Source organism: Callionymus lyra, chromosome 6, assembly GCF_982586985.1.
Source record: "Callionymus lyra chromosome 6, fCalLyr1.hap1.1, whole genome shotgun sequence".
Taxonomy (NCBI): Eukaryota; Metazoa; Chordata; class Actinopteri; order Syngnathiformes; family Callionymidae; genus Callionymus; species Callionymus lyra.
In genome coordinates this window covers 27,415,063-27,434,406 of record NC_141823.1, presented here as the reverse complement: position 1 = coordinate 27,434,406, position 19,344 = coordinate 27,415,063, and the positions used below count along the sequence as shown (strand labels likewise).

Sequence of the window (19,344 nt, the reverse complement as noted above, 5' to 3'; positions counted from 1 at the left end):
GATTAACCTCATAGGCAACGATACACAATGTTATCGCCATCATGAAAGAATGTTCTCCATATTGTTAAATACCTTGTCAGACTAGGAACATCTTCACAGGAAGCAGCAACTGTAAAACGTTAATAACTACTTTTTTTAGTGCCCTGTGTGAGGCTCGGATCTCAGGACGCAAGACTAATGTGCTGTCTACTGCCCAAACAAGGCCTTTGATGGACATCAGAAATCAGGTGAACCAGAATGTGTGTGTCATTTCTGCAGCTAAGGATTTTACATTATTCCCAGTGCAATTAGAAACCAACTTTAATTTTTTTCTTGCCTATGCTTGTCTTGCATGTGTCTCTGTGTGGCGCAATTGGTTAGCGCGTTCGGCTGTTAACCGAAAGGTTGGTGGTTCAAGCCCACCCAGGGATGGCCTAGTTTTAATAGGTTGACTTTATATAATTCCAACTTTGAAAAAAAACAACTATAGTGTTTGTTACATAAACCTTGCTTGCCTATGCTTGCCTAGCCACATTGGTTAGTGCATTTGGCAGTTAACTGAAAGGTGTGTGGTTCAAGCCCACCCAGGGAGGGACAAGATTTGAGAGCACCATCTCTGAATCAATACTCTCTAATGTATTCCATCAAAAACAAAGCAGCAAAACTTTTTGTTTCAGGTGCACCAAATATTCAGGAAGACATTTAACCAATTTAACAGTAACCCAGCCTCAGATAGGCTTTGTCTGCCTGTTGGAAACTTGATCAAGTGTGACCAAAACTTTAAGGATGCTCAATGATGGAAATGCTTCCATGAAACATACAGTTTCTAAATTCAGCTGTTTTACTTGAACATATGATGAAGCCCCACCAAAGAAGGGCAGCAAAAAATTATTAAAGACTCATGCTGTCCCTCTCCACGGAAATCTTTAGTAAAAGGCGAAAGATTTATACGATCTGAAGAGAAACACGAGTGAACTGATAAGCCAGTGCTTGAGAAGAGGCTGTATTCTCCATCATGTGCCTTTAGCTAATGGTGAGGCCCGCTGAGCCGTCTTACTAAATAGTTCTGAATCCTCCAAAAATTCTGTGACCTAAACTTTAAGAATGCTCAATGATGGAAATGCTTCCATGAAACGTATAAACATACAGTTTCTAAATTCAGCTGTTTTACTTGAACATATGATGAAGCCCCACCAAAGAAGGGCAGCAAAAAATTATTAAAGACTCATGTTGTCCCTCTCCACGGAAATCTTTAGTAAAAGGCGAAAGATTTATACGATCTGAAGAGAAACACGAGTGAACTGATAAGCCAGTGCTTGAGAAGAGGCCGTATTCTCCATCATGTGCCTTTAACTAATGGTGAGGCCCGCTGAGCCGTCTTACTAAATAGTTCTGAATCCCCCAAAAATTCTGCAATGGGAATGGGAATTGAAAAATTCAATTTGGCTGATGAAAAATATCAATGTTCAAGTATTCAAGTCACTTTTTAACAAATGTTGGTTTGAAACAGATCATTTCACTAACTCGTATAATGCGTTCTCAGTAAAAATTGTCGGAAGATCCTGGACCACCAACACCCAGTACCCCTGGAATTTGGCCAATTCTAGTTAGAAAAGTGAAGCTGAGGTCCAAAATATCTTCAAGACTCATCTGCATCTATATAACTATTCATCAACAGGTTAGTCTTCCTAGATGTATTTTAAAACGTTTCAAAAACTCCTCCATTGATACATATTTAGTGCATGTGTATTCTGTAAACTTTTTTCCATTGTATTTCACACAACGAGTTAGTCTCCTGAGAGACATCAAAAATTGCCATAGCCGACTGTATTTCAAGTCGTCAAGGCGGGGTATTGGGTAAAGTTTTCAACTAGCAATAATCGCGCCTCGGATAAACCTCATGGGCTACGATACTGCCACTGCGCAAAGCTAATATACACAATGCCAAGCATGGGCTCCCCTGGTAGCTACACACTATGCCAGATGACGGTTTCCTAGGCCTCCGATTAACCTCATAGGCAACGATACACAATGTTATCGCCATCATGAAAGAATGTTCTCCATATTGTTAAATACCTTGTCAGACTAGGAACATCTTCACAGGAAGCAGCAACTGTAAAACGTTAATAACTACTTTTTTTAGTGCCCTGTGTGAGGCTCGGATCTCAGGACGCAAGACTAATGTGCTGTCTACTGCCCAAACAAGGCCTTTGATGGACATCAGAAATCAGGTGAACCAGAATGTGTGTGTCATTTCTGCAGCTAAGGATTTTACATTATTCCCAGTGCAATTAAAAACCAACTTTAATTTTTTTCTTGCCTATGCTTGTCTTGCATGTGTCTCTGTGGCGCAATTGGTTAGCGCGTTCGGCTGTTAACCGAAAGGTTGGTGGTTCAAGCCCACCCAGGGACGGCCTAGTTTTAATAGGTTGACTTTATATAATTCCCACTTTGAAAAAAACAACTATAGTGTTTGTTACATAAACCTTGCTTGCCTATGCTTGCCTAGCATGTGTCTCTGTGGCCACATTGGTTAGTGCATTTGGCAATTAACTGAAAGGTGTGTGGTACAAGCCCACACACCTGGACAAGATTTGAGAGCACCATCTCTGAATCAATACTCTCTAATGTATTGCAGCAAAACTTTTTGTTTCAGGTGCACCAAATATTCAGGAAGACATTTAACCAATATAACAGTAACCCAGCCTCAGATAGGCTTTGTCTGCCTGTTGGAAACTTGATCAAGTGTGACCAAAACTTTAAGGATGCTCAATGATGGAAATGCTTCCATGAAACATACAGTTTCTAAATTCAGCTGTTTTACTTGAACATATGATGAAGCCCCACCAAAGAAGGGCAGCAAAAAATTATTAAAGACTCATGTTGTCCCTCTCCACGGAAATCTTTAGTAAAAGGCGAAAGATTTATACGATCTGAAGAGAAACACGAGTGAACTGATAAGCCAGTGCTTGAGAAGAGGCCGTATTCTCCATCATGTGCCTTTAACTAATGGTGAGGCCCGCTGAGCCGTCTTACTAAATAGTTCTGAATCCCCCAAAAATTCTGCAATGGGAATGGGAATTGAAAAATTCAATTTGGCTGATGAAAAATATCAATGTTCAAGTATTCAAGTCACTTTTTAACAAATGTTGGTTTGAAACAGATCATTTCACTAACTCGTATAATGCGTTCTCAGTAAAAATTGTCGGAAGATCCTGGACCACCAACACCCAGTACCCCTGGAATTAGGTCCAAAATATCTTCAAGACTCATCTGCATCTATATAACTATTCATCAACAGGTTAGTCTTCCTAGATGTATTTTAAAACGTTTCAAAAACTCCTCCATTGATACATATTTAGTGCATGTGTATTCTGTAAACTTTTTTCCATTGTATTTCACACAACGAGTTAGTCTCCTGAGAGACATCAAAAATTGCCATAGCCGACTGTATTTCAAGTCGTCAAGGCGGGGTATTGGGTAAAGTTTTCAACTAGCAATAATCGCGCCTCGGATAAACCTCATGGGCTACGATACTGCCACTGCGCAAAGCTAATATACACAATGCCAAGCATGGGCTCCCCTGGTAGCTACACACTATGCCAGATGACGGTTTCCTAGGCCTCCGATTAACCTCATAGGCAACGATACACAATGTTATCGCCATCATGAAAGAATGTTCTCCATATTGTTAAATACCTTGTCAGACTAGGAACATCTTCACAGGAAGCAGCAACTGTAAAACGTTAATAACTACTTTTTTTAGTGCCCTGTGTGAGGCTCGGATCTCAGGACGCAAGACTAATGTGCTGTCTACTGCCCAAACAAGGCCTTTGATGGACATCAGAAATCAGGTGAACCAGAATGTGTGTGTCATTTCTGCAGCTAAGGATTTTACATTATTCCCAGTGCAATTAAAAACCAACTTTAATTTTTTTCTTGCCTATGCTTGTCTTGCATGTGTCTCTGTGGCGCAATTGGTTAGCGCGTTCGGCTGTTAACCGAAAGGTTGGTGGTTCAAGCCCACCCAGGGACGGCCTAGTTTTAATAGGTTGACTTTATATAATTCCCACTTTGAAAAAAACAACTATAGTGTTTGTTACATAACCCTTGCTTGCCTATGCTTGCCTAGCATGTGTCTCTGTGGCCACATTGGTTAGTGCATTTGGCAGTTAACTGAAAGGTGTGTGGTACAAGCCCACACACCTGGACAAGATTTGAGAGCACCATCTCTGAATCAATACTCTCTAATGTATTCCATCAAAAACAAAGCAGCAAAACTTTTTGTTTCAGGTGCACCAAATATTCAGGAAGACATTTAACCAATTTAACAGTAACCCAGCCTCAGATAGGCTTTGTCTGCCTGTTGGAAACTTGATCAAGTGTGACCAAAACTTTAAGGATGCTCAATGATGGAAATGCTTCCATGAAACATACAGTTTCTAAATTCAGCTGTTTTACTTGAACATATGATGAAGCCCCACCAAAGAAGGGCAGCAAAAAATTATTAAAGACTCATGCTGTCCCTCTCCACGGAAATCTTTAGTAAAAGGCGAAAGATTTATACGATCTGAAGAGAAACACGAGTGAACTGATAAGCCAGTGCTTGAGAAGAGGCTGTATTCTCCATCATGTGCCTTTAGCTAATGGTGAGGCCCGCTGAGCCGTCTTACTAAATAGTTCTGAATCCTCCAAAAATTCTGTGACCTAAACTTTAAGAATGCTCAATGATGGAAATGCTTCCATGAAACGTATAAACATACAGTTTCTAAATTCAGCTGTTTTACTTGAACATATGATGAAGCCCCACCAAAGAAGGGCAGCAAAAAATTATTAAAGACTCATGTTGTCCCTCTCCACGGAAATCTTTAGTAAAAGGCGAAAGATTTATACGATCTGAAGAGAAACACGAGTGAACTGATAAGCCAGTGCTTGAGAAGAGGCCGTATTCTCCATCATGTGCCTTTAACTAATGGTGAGGCCCGCTGAGCCGTCTTACTAAATAGTTCTGAATCCCCCAAAAATTCTGCAATGGGAATGGGAATTGAAAAATTCAATTTGGCTGATGAAAAATATCAATGTTCAAGTATTCAAGTCACTTTTTAACAAATGTTGGTTTGAAACAGATCATTTCACTAACTCGTATAATGCGTTCTCAGTAAAAATTGTCGGAAGATCCTGGACCACCAACACCCAGTACCCCTGGAATTTGGCCAATTCTAGTTAGAAAAGTGAAGCTGAGGTCCAAAATATCTTCAAGACTCATCTGCATCTATATAACTATTCATCAACAGGTTAGTCTTCCTAGATGTATTTTAAAACGTTTCAAAAACTCCTCCATTGATACATATTTAGTGCATGTGTATTCTGTAAACTTTTTTCCATTGTATTTCACACAACGAGTTAGTCTCCTGAGAGACATCAAAAATTGCCATAGCCGACTGTATTTCAAGTCGTCAAGGCGGGGTATTGGGTAAAGTTTTCAACTAGCAATAATCGCGCCTCGGATAAACCTCATGGGCTACGATACTGCCACTGCGCAAAGCTAATATACACAATGCCAAGCATGGGCTCCCCTGGTAGCTACACACTATGCCAGATGACGGTTTCCTAGGCCTCCGATTAACCTCATAGGCAACGATACACAATGTTATCGCCATCATGAAAGAATGTTCTCCATATTGTTAAATACCTTGTCAGACTAGGAACATCTTCACAGGAAGCAGCAACTGTAAAACGTTAATAACTACTTTTTTTAGTGCCCTGTGTGAGGCTCGGATCTCAGGAGGTAAGACTAATGTGCTGTCTACTGCCCAAACAAGGCCTTTGATGGACATCAGAAATCAGGTGAACCAGAATGTGTGTGTCATTTCTGCAGCTAAGGATTTTACATTATTCCCAGTGCAATTAAAAACCAATTTTAATTTTTTTCTTGCCTATGCTTGTCTTGCATGTGTCTCTGTGGCGCAATTGGTTAGCGCGTTCGGCTGTTAACCGAAAGGTTGGTGGTTCAAGCCCACCCAGGGACGGCCTAGTTTTAATAGGTTGACTTTATATAATTCCCACTTTGAAAAAAACAACTATAGTGTTTGTTACATAAACCTTGCTTGCCTATGCTTGCCTAGCATGTGTCTCTGTGGCCACATTGGTTAGTGCATTTGGCAGTTAACTGAAAGGTGTGTGGTTCAAGCCCACCCAGGGATGGACAAGATTTGAGAGCACCATCTCTGAATCAATACTCTCTAATGTATTCCATCAAAAACAAAGCAGCAAAACTTTTTGTTTCAGGTGCACCAAATATTCAGGAAGACATTTAACCAATATAACAGTAACCCAGCCTCAGATAGGCTTTGTCTGCCTGTTGGAAACTTGATCAAGTGTGACCAAAACTTTAAGGATGCTCAATGATGGAAATGCTTCCATGAAACATACAGTTTCTAAATTCAGCTGTTTTACTTGAACATATGATGAAGCCCCACCAAAGAAGGGCAGCAAAAAATTATTAAAGACTCATGTTGTCCCTCTCCACGGAAATCTTTAGTAAAAGGCGAAAGATTTATACGATCTGAAGAGAAACACGAGTGAACTGATAAGCCAGTGCTTGAGAAGAGGCCGTATTCTCCATCATGTGCCTTTAACTAATGGTGAGGCCCGCTGAGCCGTCTTACTAAATAGTTCTGAATCCCCCAAAAATTCTGCAATGGGAATGGGAATTGAAAAATTCAATTTGGCTGATGAAAAATATCAATGTTCAAGTATTCAAGTCACTTTTTAACAAATGTTGGTTTGAAACAGATCATTTCACTAACTCGTATAATGCGTTCTCAGTAAAAATTGTCGGAAGATCCTGGACCACCAACACCCAGTACCCCTGGAATTAGGTCCAAAATATCTTCAAGACTCATCTGCATCTATATAACTATTCATCAACAGGTTAGTCTTCCTAGATGTATTTTAAAACGTTTCAAAAACTCCTCCATTGATACATATTTAGTGCATGTGTATTCTGTAAACTTTTTTCCATTGTATTTCACACAACGAGTTAGTCTCCTGAGAGACATCAAAAATTGCCATAGCCGACTGTATTTCAAGTCGTCAAGGCGGGGTATTGGGTAAAGTTTTCAACTAGCAATAATCGCGCCTCGGATAAACCTCATGGGCTACGATACTGCCACTGCGCAAAGCTAATATACACAATGCCAAGCATGGGCTCCCCTGGTAGCTACACACTATGCCAGATGACGGTTTCCTAGGCCTCCGATTAACCTCATAGGCAACGATACACAATGTTATCGCCATCATGAAAGAATGTTCTCCATATTGTTAAATACCTTGTCAGACTAGGAACATCTTCACAGGAAGCAGCAACTGTAAAACGTTAATAACTACTTTTTTTAGTGCCCTGTGTGAGGCTCGGATCTCAGGACGCAAGACTAATGTGCTGTCTACTGCCCAAACAAGGCCTTTGATGGACATCAGAAATCAGGTGAACCAGAATGTGTGTGTCATTTCTGCAGCTAAGGATTTTACATTATTCCCAGTGCAATTAGAAACCAACTTTAATTTTTTTCTTGCCTATGCTTGTCTTGCATGTGTCTCTGTGTGGCGCAATTGGTTAGCGCGTTCGGCTGTTAACCGAAAGGTTGGTGGTTCAAGCCCACCCAGGGATGGCCTAGTTTTAATAGGTTGACTTTATATAATTCCAACTTTGAAAAAAAACAACTATAGTGTTTGTTACATAAACCTTGCTTGCCTATGCTTGCCTAGCCACATTGGTTAGTGCATTTGGCAGTTAACTGAAAGGTGTGTGGTTCAAGCCCACCCAGGGAGGGACAAGATTTGAGAGCACCATCTCTGAATCAATACTCTCTAATGTATTCCATCAAAAACAAAGCAGCAAAACTTTTTGTTTCAGGTGCACCAAATATTCAGGAAGACATTTAACCAATTTAACAGTAACCCAGCCTCAGATAGGCTTTGTCTGCCTGTTGGAAACTTGATCAAGTGTGACCAAAACTTTAAGGATGCTCAATGATGGAAATGCTTCCATGAAACATACAGTTTCTAAATTCAGCTGTTTTACTTGAACATATGATGAAGCCCCACCAAAGAAGGGCAGCAAAAAATTATTAAAGACTCATGCTGTCCCTCTCCACGGAAATCTTTAGTAAAAGGCGAAAGATTTATACGATCTGAAGAGAAACACGAGTGAACTGATAAGCCAGTGCTTGAGAAGAGGCTGTATTCTCCATCATGTGCCTTTAGCTAATGGTGAGGCCCGCTGAGCCGTCTTACTAAATAGTTCTGAATCCTCCAAAAATTCTGTGACCTAAACTTTAAGAATGCTCAATGATGGAAATGCTTCCATGAAACGTATAAACATACAGTTTCTAAATTCAGCTGTTTTACTTGAACATATGATGAAGCCCCACCAAAGAAGGGCAGCAAAAAATTATTAAAGACTCATGTTGTCCCTCTCCACGGAAATCTTTAGTAAAAGGCGAAAGATTTATACGATCTGAAGAGAAACACGAGTGAACTGATAAGCCAGTGCTTGAGAAGAGGCCGTATTCTCCATCATGTGCCTTTAACTAATGGTGAGGCCCGCTGAGCCGTCTTACTAAATAGTTCTGAATCCCCCAAAAATTCTGCAATGGGAATGGGAATTGAAAAATTCAATTTGGCTGATGAAAAATATCAATGTTCAAGTATTCAAGTCACTTTTTAACAAATGTTGGTTTGAAACAGATCATTTCACTAACTCGTATAATGCGTTCTCAGTAAAAATTGTCGGAAGATCCTGGACCACCAACACCCAGTACCCCTGGAATTTGGCCAATTCTAGTTAGAAAAGTGAAGCTGAGGTCCAAAATATCTTCAAGACTCATCTGCATCTATATAACTATTCATCAACAGGTTAGTCTTCCTAGATGTATTTTAAAACGTTTCAAAAACTCCTCCATTGATACATATTTAGTGCATGTGTATTCTGTAAACTTTTTTCCATTGTATTTCACACAACGAGTTAGTCTCCTGAGAGACATCAAAAATTGCCATAGCCGACTGTATTTCAAGTCGTCAAGGCGGGGTATTGGGTAAAGTTTTCAACTAGCAATAATCGCGCCTCGGATAAACCTCATGGGCTACGATACTGCCACTGCGCAAAGCTAATATACACAATGCCAAGCATGGGCTCCCCTGGTAGCTACACACTATGCCAGATGACGGTTTCCTAGGCCTCCGATTAACCTCATAGGCAACGATACACAATGTTATCGCCATCATGAAAGAATGTTCTCCATATTGTTAAATACCTTGTCAGACTAGGAACATCTTCACAGGAAGCAGCAACTGTAAAACGTTAATAACTACTTTTTTTAGTGCCCTGTGTGAGGCTCGGATCTCAGGAGGTAAGACTAATGTGCTGTCTACTGCCCAAACAAGGCCTTTGATGGACATCAGAAATCAGGTGAACCAGAATGTGTGTGTCATTTCTGCAGCTAAGGATTTTACATTATTCCCAGTGCAATTAAAAACCAATTTTAATTTTTTTCTTGCCTATGCTTGTCTTGCATGTGTCTCTGTGGCGCAATTGGTTAGCGCGTTCGGCTGTTAACCGAAAGGTTGGTGGTTCAAGCCCACCCAGGGACGGCCTAGTTTTAATAGGTTGACTTTATATAATTCCCACTTTGAAAAAAACAACTATAGTGTTTGTTACATAAACCTTGCTTGCCTATGCTTGCCTAGCATGTGTCTCTGTGGCCACATTGGTTAGTGCATTTGGCAGTTAACTGAAAGGTGTGTGGTTCAAGCCCACCCAGGGATGGACAAGATTTGAGAGCACCATCTCTGAATCAATACTCTCTAATGTATTCCATCAAAAACAAAGCAGCAAAACTTTTTGTTTCAGGTGCACCAAATATTCAGGAAGACATTTAACCAATATAACAGTAACCCAGCCTCAGATAGGCTTTGTCTGCCTGTTGGAAACTTGATCAAGTGTGACCAAAACTTTAAGGATGCTCAATGATGGAAATGCTTCCATGAAACGTATAAACATACAGTTTCTAAATTCAGCTGTTTTACTTGAACATATGATGAAGCCCCACCAAAGAAGGGCAGCAAAAAATTATTAAAGACTCATGTTGTCCCTCTCCACGGAAATCTTTAGTAAAAGGCGAAAGATTTATACGATCTGAAGAGAAACACGAGTGAACTGATAAGCCAGTGCTTGAGAAGAGGCCGTATTCTCCATCATGTGCCTTTAACTAATGGTGAGGCCCGCTGAGCCGTCTTACTAAATAGTTCTGAATCCCCCAAAAATTCTGCAATGGGAATGGGAATTGAAAAATTCAATTTGGCTGATGAAAAATATCAATGTTCAAGTATTCAAGTCACTTTTTAACAAATGTTGGTTTGAAACAGATCATTTCACTAACTCGTATAATGCGTTCTCAGTAAAAATTGTCGGAAGATCCTGGACCACCAACACCCAGTACCCCTGGAATTTGGCCAATTCTAGTTAGAAAAGTGAAGCTGAGGTCCAAAATATCTTCAAGACTCATCTGCATCTATATAACTATTCATCAACAGGTTAGTCTTCCTAGATGTATTTTAAAACGTTTCAAAAACTCCTCCATTGATACATATTTAGTGCATGTGTATTCTGTAAACTTTTTTCCATTGTATTTCACACAACGAGTTAGTCTCCTGAGAGACATCAAAAATTGCCATAGCCGACTGTATTTCAAGTCGTCAAGGCGGGGTATTGGGTAAAGTTTTCAACTAGCAATAATCGCGCCTCGGATAAACCTCATGGGCTACGATACTGCCACTGCGCAAAGCTAATATACACAATGCCAAGCATGGGCTCCCCTGGTAGCTACACACTATGCCAGATGACGGTTTCCTAGGCCTCCGATTAACCTCATAGGCAACGATACACAATGTTATCGCCATCATGAAAGAATGTTCTCCATATTGTTAAATACCTTGTCAGACTAGGAACATCTTCACAGGAAGCAGCAACTGTAAAACGTTAATAACTACTTTTTTTAGTGCCCTGTGTGAGGCTCGGATCTCAGGACGCAAGACTAATGTGCTGTCTACTGCCCAAACAAGGCCTTTGATGGACATCAGAAATCAGGTGAACCAGAATGTGTGTGTCATTTCTGCAGCTAAGGATTTTACATTATTCCCAGTGCAATTAAAAACCAACTTTAATTTTTTTCTTGCCTATGCTTGTCTTGCATGTGTCTCTGTGGCGCAATTGGTTAGCGCGTTCGGCTGTTAACCGAAAGGTTGGTGGTTCAAGCCCACCCAGGGACGGCCTAGTTTTAATAGGTTGACTTTATATAATTCCCACTTTGAAAAAAACAACTATAGTGTTTGTTACATAAACCTTGCTTGCCTATGCTTGCCTAGCATGTGTCTCTGTGGCCACATTGGTTAGTGCATTTGGCAATTAACTGAAAGGTGTGTGGTACAAGCCCACACACCTGGACAAGATTTGAGAGCACCATCTCTGAATCAATACTCTCTAATGTATTGCAGCAAAACTTTTTGTTTCAGGTGCACCAAATATTCAGGAAGACATTTAACCAATATAACAGTAACCCAGCCTCAGATAGGCTTTGTCTGCCTGTTGGAAACTTGATCAAGTGTGACCAAAACTTTAAGGATGCTCAATGATGGAAATGCTTCCATGAAACATACAGTTTCTAAATTCAGCTGTTTTACTTGAACATATGATGAAGCCCCACCAAAGAAGGGCAGCAAAAAATTATTAAAGACTCATGTTGTCCCTCTCCACGGAAATCTTTAGTAAAAGGCGAAAGATTTATACGATCTGAAGAGAAACACGAGTGAACTGATAAGCCAGTGCTTGAGAAGAGGCCGTATTCTCCATCATGTGCCTTTAACTAATGGTGAGGCCCGCTGAGCCGTCTTACTAAATAGTTCTGAATCCCCCAAAAATTCTGCAATGGGAATGGGAATTGAAAAATTCAATTTGGCTGATGAAAAATATCAATGTTCAAGTATTCAAGTCACTTTTTAACAAATGTTGGTTTGAAACAGATCATTTCACTAACTCGTATAATGCGTTCTCAGTAAAAATTGTCGGAAGATCCTGGACCACCAACACCCAGTACCCCTGGAATTAGGTCCAAAATATCTTCAAGACTCATCTGCATCTATATAACTATTCATCAACAGGTTAGTCTTCCTAGATGTATTTTAAAACGTTTCAAAAACTCCTCCATTGATACATATTTAGTGCATGTGTATTCTGTAAACTTTTTTCCATTGTATTTCACACAACGAGTTAGTCTCCTGAGAGACATCAAAAATTGCCATAGCCGACTGTATTTCAAGTCGTCAAGGCGGGGTATTGGGTAAAGTTTTCAACTAGCAATAATCGCGCCTCGGATAAACCTCATGGGCTACGATACTGCCACTGCGCAAAGCTAATATACACAATGCCAAGCATGGGCTCCCCTGGTAGCTACACACTATGCCAGATGACGGTTTCCTAGGCCTCCGATTAACCTCATAGGCAACGATACACAATGTTATCGCCATCATGAAAGAATGTTCTCCATATTGTTAAATACCTTGTCAGACTAGGAACATCTTCACAGGAAGCAGCAACTGTAAAACGTTAATAACTACTTTTTTTAGTGCCCTGTGTGAGGCTCGGATCTCAGGACGCAAGACTAATGTGCTGTCTACTGCCCAAACAAGGCCTTTGATGGACATCAGAAATCAGGTGAACCAGAATGTGTGTGTCATTTCTGCAGCTAAGGATTTTACATTATTCCCAGTGCAATTAGAAACCAACTTTAATTTTTTTCTTGCCTATGCTTGTCTTGCATGTGTCTCTGTGGCGCAATTGGTTAGCGCGTTCGGCTGTTAACCGAAAGGTTGGTGGTTCAAGCCCACCCAGGGACGGCCTAGTTTTAATAGGTTGACTTTATATAATTCCCACTTTGAAAAAAACAACTATAGTGTTTGTTACATAAACCTTGCTTGCCTATGCTTGCCTAGCATGTGTCTCTGTGGCCACATTGGTTAGTGCATTTGGCAATTAACTGAAAGGTGTGTGGTACAAGCCCACACACCTGGACAAGATTTGAGAGCACCATCTCTGAATCAATACTCTCTAATGTATTGCAGCAAAACTTTTTGTTTCAGGTGCACCAAATATTCAGGAAGACATTTAACCAATATAACAGTAACCCAGCCTCAGATAGGCTTTGTCTGCCTGTTGGAAACTTGATCAAGTGTGACCAAAACTTTAAGGATGCTCAATGATGGAAATGCTTCCATGAAACATACAGTTTCTAAATTCAGCTGTTTTACTTGAACATATGATGAAGCCCCACCAAAGAAGGGCAGCAAAAAATTATTAAAGACTCATGTTGTCCCTCTCCACGGAAATCTTTAGTAAAAGGCGAAAGATTTATACGATCTGAAGAGAAACACGAGTGAACTGATAAGCCAGTGCTTGAGAAGAGGCCGTATTCTCCATCATGTGCCTTTAACTAATGGTGAGGCCCGCTGAGCCGTCTTACTAAATAGTTCTGAATCCCCCAAAAATTCTGCAATGGGAATGGGAATTGAAAAATTCAATTTGGCTGATGAAAAATATCAATGTTCAAGTATTCAAGTCACTTTTTAACAAATGTTGGTTTGAAACAGATCATTTCACTAACTCGTATAATGCGTTCTCAGTAAAAATTGTCGGAAGATCCTGGACCACCAACACCCAGTACCCCTGGAATTAGGTCCAAAATATCTTCAAGACTCATCTGCATCTATATAACTATTCATCAACAGGTTAGTCTTCCTAGATGTATTTTAAAACGTTTCAAAAACTCCTCCATTGATACATATTTAGTGCATGTGTATTCTGTAAACTTTTTTCCATTGTATTTCACACAACGAGTTAGTCTCCTGAGAGACATCAAAAATTGCCATAGCCGACTGTATTTCAAGTCGTCAAGGCGGGGTATTGGGTAAAGTTTTCAACTAGCAATAATCGCGCCTCGGATAAACCTCATGGGCTACGATACTGCCACTGCGCAAAGCTAATATACACAATGCCAAGCATGGGCTCCCCTGGTAGCTACACACTATGCCAGATGACGGTTTCCTAGGCCTCCGATTAACCTCATAGGCAACGATACACAATGTTATCGCCATCATGAAAGAATGTTCTCCATATTGTTAAATACCTTGTCAGACTAGGAACATCTTCACAGGAAGCAGCAACTGTAAAACGTTAATAACTACTTTTTTTAGTGCCCTGTGTGAGGCTCGGATCTCAGGACGCAAGACTAATGTGCTGTCTACTGCCCAAACAAGGCCTTTGATGGACATCAGAAATCAGGTGAACCAGAATGTGTGTGTCATTTCTGCAGCTAAGGATTTTACATTATTCCCAGTGCAATTAAAAACCAACTTTAATTTTTTTCTTGCCTATGCTTGTCTTGCATGTGTCTCTGTGGCGCAATTGGTTAGCGCGTTCGGCTGTTAACCGAAAGGTTGGTGGTTCAAGCCCACCCAGGGACGGCCTAGTTTTAATAGGTTGACTTTATATAATTCCCACTTTGAAAAAAACAACTATAGTGTTTGTTACATAACCCTTGCTTGCCTATGCTTGCCTAGCATGTGTCTCTGTGGCCACATTGGTTAGTGCATTTGGCAGTTAACTGAAAGGTGTGTGGTACAAGCCCACACACCTGGACAAGATTTGAGAGCACCATCTCTGAATCAATACTCTCTAATGTATTCCATCAAAAACAAAGCAGCAAAACTTTTTGTTTCAGGTGCACCAAATATTCAGGAAGACATTTAACCAATTTAACAGTAACCCAGCCTCAGATAGGCTTTGTCTGCCTGTTGGAAACTTGATCAAGTGTGACCAAAACTTTAAGGATGCTCAATGATGGAAATGCTTCCATGAAACATACAGTTTCTAAATTCAGCTGTTTTACTTGAACATATGATGAAGCCCCACCAAAGAAGGGCAGCAAAAAATTATTAAAGACTCATGCTGTCCCTCTCCACGGAAATCTTTAGTAAAAGGCGAAAGATTTATACGATCTGAAGAGAAACACGAGTGAACTGATAAGCCAGTGCTTGAGAAGAGGCTGTATTCTCCATCATGTGCCTTTAGCTAATGGTGAGGCCCGCTGAGCCGTCTTACTAAATAGTTCTGAATCCTCCAAAAATTCTGTGACCTAAACTTTAAGAATGCTCAATGATGGAAATGCTTCCATGAAACGTATAAACATACAGTTTCTAAATTCAGCTGTTTTACTTGAACATATGATGAAGCCCCACCAAAGAAGGGCAGCAAAAAATTATTAAAGACTCATGTTGTCCCTCTCCACGGAAATCTTTAGTAAAAGGCGAAAGATTTATACGATCTGAAGAGAAACACGAGTGAACTGATAAGCCAGTGCTTGAGAAGAGGCCGTATTCTCCATCATGTGCCTTTAACTAATGGTGAGGCCCGCTGAGCCGTCTTACTAAATAGTTCTGAATCCCCCAAAAATTCTGCAATGGGAATGGGAATTGAAAAATTCAATTTGGCTGATGAAAAATATCAATGTTCAAGTATTCAAGTCACTTTTTAACAAATGTTGGTTTGAAACAGATCATTTCACTAACTCGTATAATGCGTTCTCAGTAAAAATTGTCGGAAGATCCTGGACCACCAACACCCAGTACCCCTGGAATTTGGCCAATTCTAGTTAGAAAAGTGAAGCTGAGGTCCAAAATATCTTCAAGACTCATCTGCATCTATATAACTATTCATCAACAGGTTAGTCTTCCTAGATGTATTTTAAAACGTTTCAAAAACTCCTCCATTGATACATATTTAGTGCATGTGTATTCTGTAAACTTTTTTCCATTGTATTTCACACAACGAGTTAGTCTCCTGAGAGACATCAAAAATTGCCATAGCCGACTGTATTTCAAGTCGTCAAGGCGGGGTATTGGGTAAAGTTTTCAACTAGCAATAATCGCGCCTCGGATAAACCTCATGGGCTACGATACTGCCACTGCGCAAAGCTAATATACACAATGCCAAGCATGGGCTCCCCTGGTAGCTACACACTATGCCAGATGACGGTTTCCTAGGCCTCCGATTAACCTCATAGGCAACGATACACAATGTTATCGCCATCATGAAAGAATGTTCTCCATATTGTTAAATACCTTGTCAGACTAGGAACATCTTCACAGGAAGCAGCAACTGTAAAACGTTAATAACTACTTTTTTTAGTGCCCTGTGTGAGGCTCGGATCTCAGGACGCAAGACTAATGTGCTGTCTACTGCCCAAACAAGGCCTTTGATGGACATCAGAAATCAGGTGAACCAGAATGTGTGTGTCATTTCTGCAGCTAAGGATTTTACATTATTCCCAGTGCAATTAGAAACCAACTTTAATTTTTTTCTTGCCTATGCTTGTCTTGCATGTGTCTCTGTGTGGCGCAATTGGTTAGCGCGTTCGGCTGTTAACCGAAAGGTTGGTGGTTCAAGCCCACCCAGGGATGGCCTAGTTTTAATAGGTTGACTTTATATAATTCCAACTTTGAAAAAAAACAACTATAGTGTTTGTTACATAAACCTTGCTTGCCTATGCTTGCCTAGCCACATTGGTTAGTGCATTTGGCAGTTAACTGAAAGGTGTGTGGTTCAAGCCCACCCAGGGAGGGACAAGATTTGAGAGCACCATCTCTGAATCAATACTCTCTAATGTATTCCATCAAAAACAAAGCAGCAAAACTTTTTGTTTCAGGTGCACCAAATATTCAGGAAGACATTTAACCAATATAACAGTAACCCAGCCTCAGATAGGCTTTGTCTGCCTGTTGGAAACTTGATCAAGTGTGACCAAAACTTTAAGGATGCTCAATGATGGAAATGCTTCCATGAAACATACAGTTTCTAAATTCAGCTGTTTTACTTGAACATATGATGAAGCCCCACCAAAGAAGGGCAGCAAACAATTATTAAAGACTCATGTTGTCCCTCTCCACGGAAATCTTTAGTAAAAGGCGAAAGATTTATACGATCTGAAGAGAAACACGAGTGAACTGATAAGCCAGTGCTTGAGAAGAGGCCGTATTCTCCATCATGTGCCTTTAACTAATGGTGAGGCCCGCTGAGCCGTCTTACTAAATAGTTCTGAATCCCCCAAAAATTCTGCAATGGGAATGGGAATTGAAAAATTCAATTTGGCTGATGAAAAATATCAATGTTCAAGTATTCAAGTCACTTTTTAACAAATGTTGGTTTGAAACAGATCATTTCACTAACTCGTATAATGCGTTCTCAGTAAAAAATTGTCGGAAGATCCTGGACCACCAACACCCAGTACCCCTGGAATTTGGCCAATTCTAGTTAGAAAAGTGAAGCTGAGGTCCAAAATATCTTCAAGACTCATCTGCATCTATATAACTATTCATCAACAGGTTAGTCTTCCTAGATGTATTTTAAAACGTTTCAAAAACTCCTCCATTGATACATATTTAGTGCATGTGTATTCTGTAAACTTTTTTCCATTGTATTTCACACAACGAGTTAGTCTCCTGAGAGACATCAAAAATTGCCATAGCCGACTGTATTTCAAGTCGTCAAGGCGGGGTATTGGGTAAAGTTTTCAACTAGCAATAATCGCGCCTCGGATAAACCTCATGGGCTACGATACTGCCACTGCGCAAAGCTAATATACACAATGCCAAGCATGGGCTCCCCTGGTAGCTACACACTATGCCAGATGACGGTTTCCTAGGCCTCCGATTAACCTCATAGGCAACGATACACAATGTTATCGCCATCATGAAAGAATGTTCTCCATATTGTTAAATACCTTGTCAGACTAGGAACATCTTCACAGGAAGCAGCAACTGTAAAACGTTAATAACTACTTTTTTTAGTGCCCTGTGTGAGGCTCGGATCTCAGGACGCAAGACTAATGTGCTGTCTACTGCCCAAACAAGGCCTTTGATGGACATCAGAAATCAGGTGAACCAGAATGTGTGTGTCATTTCTGCAGCTAAGGATTTTACATTATTCCCAGTGCAATTAAAAACCAACTTTAATTTTTTTCTTGCCTATGCTTGTCTTGCATGTGTCTCTGTGGCGCAATTGGTTAGCGCGTTCGGCTGTTAACCGAAAGGTTGGTGGTTCAAGCCCACCCAGGGACGGCCTAGTTTTAATAGGTTGACTTTATATAATTCCCACTTTGAAAAAAACAACTATAGTGTTTGTTACATAACCCTTGCTTGCCTATGCTTGCCTAGCATGTGTCTCTGTGGCCACATTGGTTAGTGCATTTGGCAGTTAACTGAAAGGTGTGTGGTACAAGCCCACACACCTGGACAAGATTTGAGAGCACCATCTCTGAATCAATACTCTCTAATGTATTCCATCAAAAACAAAGCAGCAAAACTTTTTGTTTCAGGTGCACCAAATATTCAGGAAGACATTTAACCAATTTAACAGTAACCCAGCCTCAGATAGGCTTTGTCTGCCTGTTGGAAACTTGATCAAGTGTGACCAAAACTTTAAGGATGCTCAATGATGGAAATGCTTCCATGAAACATACAGTTTCTAAATTCAGCTGTTTTACTTGAACATATGATGAAGCCCCACCAAAGAAGGGCAGCAAAAAATTATTAAAGACTCATGCTGTCCCTCTCCACGGAAATCTTTAGTAAAAGGCGAAAGATTTATACGATCTGAAGAGAAACACGAGTGAACTGATAAGCCAGTGCTTGAGAAGAGGCTGTATTCTCCATCATGTGCCTTTAGCTAATGGTGAGGCCCGCTGAGCCGTCTTACTAAATAGTTCTGAATCCTCCAAAAATTCTGTGACCTAAACTTTAAGAATGCTCAATGATGGAAATGCTTCCATGAAACGTATAAACATACAGTTTCTAAATTCAGCTGTTTTACTTGAACATATGATGAAGCCCCACCAAAGAAGGGCAGCAAAAAATTATTAAAGACTCATGTTGTCCCTCTCCACGGAAATCTTTAGTAAAAGGCGAAAGATTTATACGATCTGAAGAGAAACACGAGTGAACTGATAAGCCAGTGCTTGAGAAGAGGCCGTATTCTCCATCATGTGCCTTTAACTAATGGTGAGGCCCGCTGAGCCGTCTTACTAAATAGTTCTGAATCCCCCAAAAATTCTGCAATGGGAATGGGAATTGAAAAATTCAATTTGGCTGATGAAAAATATCAATGTTCAAGTATTCAAGTCACTTTTTAACAAATGTTGGTTTGAAACAGATCATTTCACTAACTCGTATAATGCGTTCTCAGTAAAAATTGTCGGAAGA

The 19,344-nt window shown here is 40.3% G+C and overlaps 37 non-coding genes across 37 annotated transcripts; 11 read left to right on the top strand and 26 right to left on the bottom strand.

Annotated features, from left to right (window-relative positions):
• Positions 1-335: 335 nt before the first annotated feature.
• On the top strand, positions 336-411 carry trnan-guu (transfer RNA asparagine (anticodon GUU)). The gene has a single exon. It is a non-coding gene; the product is annotated as a tRNA-Asn (tRNA).
• Positions 412-839: 428 nt separating this feature from the next.
• On the bottom strand, positions 840-953 carry LOC148077891 (U5 spliceosomal RNA). The gene has a single exon (XR_015711652.1). It is a non-coding gene; the product is annotated as a U5 spliceosomal RNA (small nuclear RNA).
• A 212-nt stretch (positions 954-1,165) lies between these two features.
• Positions 1,166-1,279, bottom strand: LOC148077890 (U5 spliceosomal RNA). Its single transcript, XR_015711582.1, has one exon. It is a non-coding gene; the product is annotated as a U5 spliceosomal RNA (small nuclear RNA).
• Positions 1,280-1,770: 491 nt separating this feature from the next.
• LOC148077889 (U4 spliceosomal RNA) lies at positions 1,771-1,910 on the bottom strand. Its single transcript, XR_015711720.1, has one exon. It is a non-coding gene; the product is annotated as a U4 spliceosomal RNA (small nuclear RNA).
• A 408-nt stretch (positions 1,911-2,318) lies between these two features.
• On the top strand, positions 2,319-2,392 carry trnan-guu (transfer RNA asparagine (anticodon GUU)). Its single transcript has one exon. It is a non-coding gene; the product is annotated as a tRNA-Asn (tRNA).
• Positions 2,393-2,818: 426 nt separating this feature from the next.
• Positions 2,819-2,932, bottom strand: LOC148077887 (U5 spliceosomal RNA). The gene has a single exon (XR_015711581.1). It is a non-coding gene; the product is annotated as a U5 spliceosomal RNA (small nuclear RNA).
• A 461-nt stretch (positions 2,933-3,393) lies between these two features.
• LOC148077886 (U4 spliceosomal RNA) lies at positions 3,394-3,533 on the bottom strand. The gene has a single exon (XR_015711719.1). It is a non-coding gene; the product is annotated as a U4 spliceosomal RNA (small nuclear RNA).
• A 408-nt stretch (positions 3,534-3,941) lies between these two features.
• trnan-guu (transfer RNA asparagine (anticodon GUU)) lies at positions 3,942-4,015 on the top strand. The gene has a single exon. It is a non-coding gene; the product is annotated as a tRNA-Asn (tRNA).
• Positions 4,016-4,455: 440 nt separating this feature from the next.
• LOC148077884 (U5 spliceosomal RNA) lies at positions 4,456-4,569 on the bottom strand. Its single transcript, XR_015711651.1, has one exon. It is a non-coding gene; the product is annotated as a U5 spliceosomal RNA (small nuclear RNA).
• A 212-nt stretch (positions 4,570-4,781) lies between these two features.
• LOC148077883 (U5 spliceosomal RNA) lies at positions 4,782-4,895 on the bottom strand. Its single transcript, XR_015711580.1, has one exon. It is a non-coding gene; the product is annotated as a U5 spliceosomal RNA (small nuclear RNA).
• A 491-nt stretch (positions 4,896-5,386) lies between these two features.
• LOC148077882 (U4 spliceosomal RNA) lies at positions 5,387-5,526 on the bottom strand. Its single transcript, XR_015711718.1, has one exon. It is a non-coding gene; the product is annotated as a U4 spliceosomal RNA (small nuclear RNA).
• Positions 5,527-5,934: 408 nt separating this feature from the next.
• trnan-guu (transfer RNA asparagine (anticodon GUU)) lies at positions 5,935-6,008 on the top strand. Its single transcript has one exon. It is a non-coding gene; the product is annotated as a tRNA-Asn (tRNA).
• Positions 6,009-6,450: 442 nt separating this feature from the next.
• Positions 6,451-6,564, bottom strand: LOC148077880 (U5 spliceosomal RNA). The gene has a single exon (XR_015711579.1). It is a non-coding gene; the product is annotated as a U5 spliceosomal RNA (small nuclear RNA).
• Positions 6,565-7,025: 461 nt separating this feature from the next.
• Positions 7,026-7,165, bottom strand: LOC148077879 (U4 spliceosomal RNA). Its single transcript, XR_015711717.1, has one exon. It is a non-coding gene; the product is annotated as a U4 spliceosomal RNA (small nuclear RNA).
• Positions 7,166-7,573: 408 nt separating this feature from the next.
• Positions 7,574-7,649, top strand: trnan-guu (transfer RNA asparagine (anticodon GUU)). The gene has a single exon. It is a non-coding gene; the product is annotated as a tRNA-Asn (tRNA).
• Positions 7,650-8,077: 428 nt separating this feature from the next.
• LOC148077877 (U5 spliceosomal RNA) lies at positions 8,078-8,191 on the bottom strand. The gene has a single exon (XR_015711650.1). It is a non-coding gene; the product is annotated as a U5 spliceosomal RNA (small nuclear RNA).
• A 212-nt stretch (positions 8,192-8,403) lies between these two features.
• LOC148077876 (U5 spliceosomal RNA) lies at positions 8,404-8,517 on the bottom strand. The gene has a single exon (XR_015711578.1). It is a non-coding gene; the product is annotated as a U5 spliceosomal RNA (small nuclear RNA).
• A 491-nt stretch (positions 8,518-9,008) lies between these two features.
• LOC148077875 (U4 spliceosomal RNA) lies at positions 9,009-9,148 on the bottom strand. Its single transcript, XR_015711716.1, has one exon. It is a non-coding gene; the product is annotated as a U4 spliceosomal RNA (small nuclear RNA).
• Positions 9,149-9,556: 408 nt separating this feature from the next.
• trnan-guu (transfer RNA asparagine (anticodon GUU)) lies at positions 9,557-9,630 on the top strand. The gene has a single exon. It is a non-coding gene; the product is annotated as a tRNA-Asn (tRNA).
• A 450-nt stretch (positions 9,631-10,080) lies between these two features.
• Positions 10,081-10,194, bottom strand: LOC148077873 (U5 spliceosomal RNA). The gene has a single exon (XR_015711577.1). It is a non-coding gene; the product is annotated as a U5 spliceosomal RNA (small nuclear RNA).
• A 491-nt stretch (positions 10,195-10,685) lies between these two features.
• On the bottom strand, positions 10,686-10,825 carry LOC148077872 (U4 spliceosomal RNA). The gene has a single exon (XR_015711715.1). It is a non-coding gene; the product is annotated as a U4 spliceosomal RNA (small nuclear RNA).
• A 408-nt stretch (positions 10,826-11,233) lies between these two features.
• Positions 11,234-11,307, top strand: trnan-guu (transfer RNA asparagine (anticodon GUU)). Its single transcript has one exon. It is a non-coding gene; the product is annotated as a tRNA-Asn (tRNA).
• Positions 11,308-11,733: 426 nt separating this feature from the next.
• Positions 11,734-11,847, bottom strand: LOC148077870 (U5 spliceosomal RNA). Its single transcript, XR_015711576.1, has one exon. It is a non-coding gene; the product is annotated as a U5 spliceosomal RNA (small nuclear RNA).
• Positions 11,848-12,308: 461 nt separating this feature from the next.
• LOC148077869 (U4 spliceosomal RNA) lies at positions 12,309-12,448 on the bottom strand. Its single transcript, XR_015711714.1, has one exon. It is a non-coding gene; the product is annotated as a U4 spliceosomal RNA (small nuclear RNA).
• Positions 12,449-12,856: 408 nt separating this feature from the next.
• Positions 12,857-12,930, top strand: trnan-guu (transfer RNA asparagine (anticodon GUU)). Its single transcript has one exon. It is a non-coding gene; the product is annotated as a tRNA-Asn (tRNA).
• Positions 12,931-13,356: 426 nt separating this feature from the next.
• Positions 13,357-13,470, bottom strand: LOC148077867 (U5 spliceosomal RNA). Its single transcript, XR_015711574.1, has one exon. It is a non-coding gene; the product is annotated as a U5 spliceosomal RNA (small nuclear RNA).
• Positions 13,471-13,931: 461 nt separating this feature from the next.
• Positions 13,932-14,071, bottom strand: LOC148077866 (U4 spliceosomal RNA). Its single transcript, XR_015711713.1, has one exon. It is a non-coding gene; the product is annotated as a U4 spliceosomal RNA (small nuclear RNA).
• Positions 14,072-14,479: 408 nt separating this feature from the next.
• On the top strand, positions 14,480-14,553 carry trnan-guu (transfer RNA asparagine (anticodon GUU)). The gene has a single exon. It is a non-coding gene; the product is annotated as a tRNA-Asn (tRNA).
• Positions 14,554-14,993: 440 nt separating this feature from the next.
• LOC148077864 (U5 spliceosomal RNA) lies at positions 14,994-15,107 on the bottom strand. Its single transcript, XR_015711649.1, has one exon. It is a non-coding gene; the product is annotated as a U5 spliceosomal RNA (small nuclear RNA).
• A 212-nt stretch (positions 15,108-15,319) lies between these two features.
• On the bottom strand, positions 15,320-15,433 carry LOC148077863 (U5 spliceosomal RNA). The gene has a single exon (XR_015711573.1). It is a non-coding gene; the product is annotated as a U5 spliceosomal RNA (small nuclear RNA).
• Positions 15,434-15,924: 491 nt separating this feature from the next.
• Positions 15,925-16,064, bottom strand: LOC148077862 (U4 spliceosomal RNA). The gene has a single exon (XR_015711712.1). It is a non-coding gene; the product is annotated as a U4 spliceosomal RNA (small nuclear RNA).
• Positions 16,065-16,472: 408 nt separating this feature from the next.
• On the top strand, positions 16,473-16,548 carry trnan-guu (transfer RNA asparagine (anticodon GUU)). The gene has a single exon. It is a non-coding gene; the product is annotated as a tRNA-Asn (tRNA).
• A 428-nt stretch (positions 16,549-16,976) lies between these two features.
• On the bottom strand, positions 16,977-17,090 carry LOC148077860 (U5 spliceosomal RNA). Its single transcript, XR_015711675.1, has one exon. It is a non-coding gene; the product is annotated as a U5 spliceosomal RNA (small nuclear RNA).
• Positions 17,091-17,582: 492 nt separating this feature from the next.
• On the bottom strand, positions 17,583-17,722 carry LOC148077859 (U4 spliceosomal RNA). Its single transcript, XR_015711711.1, has one exon. It is a non-coding gene; the product is annotated as a U4 spliceosomal RNA (small nuclear RNA).
• A 408-nt stretch (positions 17,723-18,130) lies between these two features.
• trnan-guu (transfer RNA asparagine (anticodon GUU)) lies at positions 18,131-18,204 on the top strand. The gene has a single exon. It is a non-coding gene; the product is annotated as a tRNA-Asn (tRNA).
• Positions 18,205-18,644: 440 nt separating this feature from the next.
• LOC148077857 (U5 spliceosomal RNA) lies at positions 18,645-18,758 on the bottom strand. The gene has a single exon (XR_015711648.1). It is a non-coding gene; the product is annotated as a U5 spliceosomal RNA (small nuclear RNA).
• Positions 18,759-18,970: 212 nt separating this feature from the next.
• On the bottom strand, positions 18,971-19,084 carry LOC148077856 (U5 spliceosomal RNA). Its single transcript, XR_015711572.1, has one exon. It is a non-coding gene; the product is annotated as a U5 spliceosomal RNA (small nuclear RNA).
• Positions 19,085-19,344: the final 260 nt, after the last annotated feature.